The sequence below is a fragment of the Chiloscyllium plagiosum genome, chromosome 17, assembly GCF_004010195.1.
Source record: "Chiloscyllium plagiosum isolate BGI_BamShark_2017 chromosome 17, ASM401019v2, whole genome shotgun sequence".
NCBI lineage: Eukaryota > Metazoa > Chordata > Chondrichthyes > Orectolobiformes > Hemiscylliidae > Chiloscyllium > Chiloscyllium plagiosum.
The window spans coordinates 30780105-30784303 of record NC_057726.1 but is presented as its reverse complement, the minus strand read 5'-3'; positions in this window follow the sequence as shown (position 1 = coordinate 30784303).

The following is a 4199-nucleotide window of genomic DNA, read 5'->3' as shown; positions in this document are numbered from 1 at the left end:
ATAAATGATTTGGATGTGAGCATAAGAGGTACAGTTAGTAAGTTTGCAGATGACATCAAAATTGGAGGTGTAGTGGACAGCGAAGAAGGTTACCTCAGATTACAACAAGATCTGGACCAGATAGGCCAACGGGCTGAGAAGTGGCAGATGGAGTTTAATTCAGATAAATGTGAGGTGCTGCATTTTAGGAAAGCAAATCTTAGCAGGACTTATACACTTAATGGTGAGGTCCTAGGGAATGTTGATGAACAAAGAGACCTTGAGTATTGAGTACAGGAGTTGGGAGGTCATGTTGCGGCTGTACAGGACATTGGTTAGGCCACTGTTGGAATATTGCGTGCAATTCTGGTCTCCTTGCTATCGGAAAGATGTTGTGAAACTTGAAAGGGTTCAGAAAAGATTTACAAGGATGTTGCCAGGGTTGGATGATTTGAGCTATAGGCTGAACAGTTTAGGGCTGTTTTCCCTGGAGCGTCGGAGGCTGAGAGGTGACCTTATAGAGGTTTACAAAATTATGAGGGGCATGGATAGGATAAATAGACGGTCTTTTCCCTGGGGTGGGGGAGTCCAGAAGTAGAGGGCATAGGTTTAGGGTGAGGGGGAAAGATATAAAAGACACCTAAGAGTGAAAATGTCTTTTCATATTCCCTCTTTAAGCTAGGATTCATATGCATATTATGAATATGTTCATATGAGAGAAAACATTCTTGAACCTCAGCAAGTGACAAGACCTAACATAGAGGATGGTACATGTCGGGAATGAGCTGCCAGAGGAAGTGGTGGAGGCTGGTACAATTTCAACATTTAAGAGGCATTTGGATGGGTATATGAATAAGAAGTGTTTGGAGGGATATGGGCTGGATGCTGGCAGGTGGGACTAGATTGAGTTGGGATATCTGTTCGGCATGGACGGGTTGGACCGAAGGGTATTATTCCATGCTGTACATCTCTATGACTCTAGATTTTTTTTTTACAGATCTTGAAAGTCTGCCTGGTGAATATCTACATGAGTATTAGACAAACTCTGCATCTGCCATGAAGAATTCTACCTACAAGTACAGTCTGAAATATAAGACAGAGAACCTGCAGCCCTAGCAACCCACAAAGTACCAAACAACAGAAAGATAGACAAGAAAGACAAGCAATTATTCTTTAGGGAGCTGGCAGCTGATAAAAAAAAGTATCATAACAGGACAATAGAAGAAAATGTGTGACAGAAGAAAAAGATGTAATTGAAAATACTTGGGTCAAGTACATATATCGTGCATTTATAGTGTTAGGGTTTCCTGTTGATCCTGACAAGGTGAGAGGTGTAGCAGGAATGCAGCAAAGATCAGATGTGAAAGTAGAACAATAATTGGTTGGAATTTGTGAACTACCTAGCAAAGTTCCTGTCTCGTGGGTCATCAGAGTGTCAACCTCTACACAAACTCACTGCTTAAGATGTACAGCCTTCACTTGAATCAAAAGAAAGAGCAACATCAACTTACCATGCTCTGGAAGTCATCAGCACAGCAAAGACACTGCATCTGAAAGACAATGACTGACATTCCCTGGAGAAAGAACATTGCCGCAGGACTGAGCAGATACCAACTCACACATATCCTTAAAGGATTGAAGCACTTTAGAAAATATGAATGAAAAGCAATATATGGAGACTGAAAAAATTGAGACTGACGAGAAATAGTAGTGTTTGTTCAATATTTATAGGATAACTTGTAATTACAAATAATAGTGCATGCATTTTTTTTAAATAAAGTGTGATGTTTGGAGAAATGCATTTGTACATTGTAACGTACCACTGTCATGTGATCTCTGCTCCAGCTTGCTTTCACGTTAGAAGTAGTGGACTTTAAAACACATTAAATAAAACAAATTAAGATGGTGAGTGAAAATGTATTTTCATATTCCCTCTTTAAGCTAGGATCCATATGCATATTATGAATATGTTCATATGATGAGAAAACAGATTTGAACCTCAGCAAGTGACAAGTCAAAAATAAATGGCGGGAAGCCTGCAAAAACTGAAAGCAAAATGTTCTCTTTCATTTAAACAGGAATTAGTCTACACAAAATCCAAGCAAAGACTTAAAAGTTGATTAGAATAATGAAGATCTTATTTTATTAAGCAGCAGTTAACAGCAATCCAGTATATTTGTGAATAGATGAGAAGCATGTCTGCAGGAGAGATTGGGTTTAAAAAAAAGATGCCTTTTAAAAATGAAGCTAACCAAGAAAGGAATGGATACAAATCAGTGGTGCCTGCCCTAAAAAAGCAACGAGACACGAGAAAATCAGAAAATTAAGGTACCCTAGAGGAATAAACAGAGGCATTACTTCAAAGTTCTAAGAGGCAGGCTTGGTACAAAAGAAAAAGATGTTGGTTTCAGACAGTTATCTGATGTGCTGTTGACAAAGTTGAGAGTTATACTGCTACCTGTGCTGCACATTGAGGTCAGTCATAGTATTTAGAAGATTTTTTTAGTTTTTGAGAGAAGTAAAATCTAGCAAAGTGCTCAATCTTAAGAAAATCAGTGTGGAGCCAACAAACAGTTTCGGGGTGCAGATTACTTGTCTATTAATCAAATATTGTAAAGTGGGAGGAAAATAGATTTATATCTGTGATCAATGCATTATATTGTGAGGACATTTCTTATTCAATACAAGTAAGATTCTTCTTCTTACTTCCAATTACCTTGCTGCAGTGAAACAATGAATGAACATCGCTTGTTAAATATGCAGTATGACCACATTGAACATCAGGAGATGAGCTTTAACTGCTGATTGAAATATAAACACAGATAACATACATAAACAGGAAATTGTGTATGCTTATTCTGCAAGTATACCCAAATTATTTTAGATAAATAGACCCCTATTTTAAAAAGCATGAGGTAAGGACAAGAGGGAGAAAAGATTTGGGGGGAGAAAAACAGGAAAAGAGGTCAATTCTTCACAAGAATTACTATATTAAATGTTTTGATGACAAGAACTATTGGCTATAAACAGGTATTTGTATTTGATATAACATTCCTCGACAATCCAGTTCCACTAATATGCTAATAAACGCCTCGTTGGTCACAAATGACTTGGAGGAAGGAAGCAAGTGTATTATGGCCATATTTTCAGAACATATAAATGTAGGTGAAAAAGCAAGTCGCGAGAGGAATACAGTTTACAAAGAGATATTGCCAGCTTAAGGAAGTGAGGAAATTGAGTATAATGTGGGACAACATGAAGCTGTTAATTTTGGAAGGGAGAAAAAAAGAACGAAGCACTATTTAAATAGACGAAAACTGCAGAGAGCTGCGTCACAAAGGAACTTAAGGAAGGCTGAATCAGGCAGATTTCCTCCTACCTCACTTAAACAACAGAACAATAATTTATTTCCCAATTCAAATGTATTGCTATCAATGTCCCTTTTAAGCTACATGGCTGCTCGAAAGATACACTGTGTGATGCATTCACTTCTCTAGCTGCTACCAAGCAGAAACATCAGAGGTCCGCAGAGGCTGGAAAAATCAAAGGGAACATAGATTACTATCGCTTTGCCTCCTCTAATTTTTATCTTCCCATCACTTTGGTTTTCACTGCCATCCAAGGCACCCTTTCTATTTCCCATCAACAGTGCCCTGTTCAGACATAGAACACAAAATGTGTTTGTTGATAGAATCTGTGGATGAGTGCCATGGCTCTCAGAATTCCCTGGCTGTTCTCTGTTTGGCTTGTCCTATAATGGTCGTGTTGTCCCAGTCCTACCGCAAATTCAACCCAAACTCTAGGTCAGTTATGTGGATGACACCTTTGTAATCATTAAAAACACAGAAATAGACAACACACACCAGATCATCAACTCCACACTCACAGGAATCAGATTCACTAGAGAGGAAGAAAAGGACAACCGACTCCCATTCCTAGACGTGATGGTACAGAGAACACCTAACGGAGAATTCACCACAAAGATATACAGGAAAGCCACACACAGACCAAGTCCTGATCTACGAAAGCAACCAACCCAACACACACAAAAGGAGTTTCATCAAGACACTGTTCAAAAGGGGTACAACACACTGCAGCACACATGAACTGCAAAAAGAGGAAGAAGAACACCTCTACAATGTATTCGCCAAAAACGGTTACCCCCGCAATTTCATCATCAGATGCCTAAGGGAAAGACAACGGAATGAGGACATGCCACA